Below are 1303 nucleotides of genomic sequence, written 5' to 3'. Positions count from 1 at the left end.
AACTATGATAGCAGTTTAAAAAAGGAACTTCTCCCTTGTTGGACTAGTATTTACATCCATCGGGAGCTTAAAAAAAGTTAAAGAGCTATAGATATTTCTAGACCTAGTAATTAGTGCTTTATATGGTAGTTATAAGAAGTGATAACGATCTGAAACCAAAAGGTTTGGGAAGACTAACTAGTGTGACCATCCTTCTCTGTTTGCCTGGAAGAGTTCATTCACATACTACCTATTGTCCCAGTAGAAGTATTTGCTGTGCCCATTCCATTCTCAAAAGTACTTTGGCTTGGAGCGCCTGGGTGGCCTCTGACTTCAGCTCAGGTCATGATCTCACAGTCTGTGGGTTCGAGCCCCATGTCAGAGCCTCTTCAGATTCTTTGTCTCCTTCTCTCTCTTCCCCTCCCCTGCTTGCTCTCTGTCTCTGTGTCTCAAAATAAAATAAAGACATAAAAAAAATTTTAAAGTACTTTGATTTAAGTGACTAATTGTACTATTGCCCTAATTTTAATTCATTAATAATTTAGAATATTCCAAATCTCCTTCTTAATTGGTTATGTTCATTCTATTTTTCAACGCTGTTTTCCTTATTTTTCAGACTATTTTCCTCTCCCATTATGTATTCTGCCATTTCCAAAATGAATGAGCAATGAAATAGATACTACTTATTATTAAGACAAATTGCCAAAATATATGTTTTTGGTAAATAAAGGTAGATCCCTGGCATGTTTAAACCTGCATAAATGATGATAATAAAGATAATAGAATTTTATGAGGTCTGGCACAAATGAAAACTCACTAGAAATTACAGCATCAATTTAAGACCAAAAAAGTCAATAGCTCACAATATGTAAAGATTTCTAGCTTTCATTCAACAGGTTTTTTTCAATATTATAATTTTTTTACCAATTTTACCATAAAATTAAGAAAAACTTGTTTCATTTATTTCAACTATTCCTGCCATCCATGCAGATCCCTCCAAAGTCAATGTGGCCCTGAAATCAGTATTGATCATGAAGACAATTGAAATTAATAAATCAAGCTCAAGATTATAAGCATGACCTTGCTTCAGTGAAGAAATAAATACATACTTCTAACGTGTCTTCACAAAAGATGTTCACGGCTCTTTGGTAAAGAAGAATTTCTTCTGAACCTGTTCAGTGGCAGAGAATGTAGGTCATTTCATTAATTCTCTTTTGTTCATTCTTTCCTGCATAAACACTAATTTTCTAATACCCTAAGAAGTGCCAAGCACTGTGTTACACACTGAAGATAGCAAAGACACTATCTAAGAACTTACAGTATC

This window comes from Suricata suricatta, chromosome 11 (genome assembly GCF_006229205.1).
Source record: "Suricata suricatta isolate VVHF042 chromosome 11, meerkat_22Aug2017_6uvM2_HiC, whole genome shotgun sequence".
Taxonomy (NCBI): domain Eukaryota; kingdom Metazoa; phylum Chordata; class Mammalia; order Carnivora; family Herpestidae; genus Suricata; species Suricata suricatta.
Note: the sequence above shows the minus strand (reverse complement) of the source record.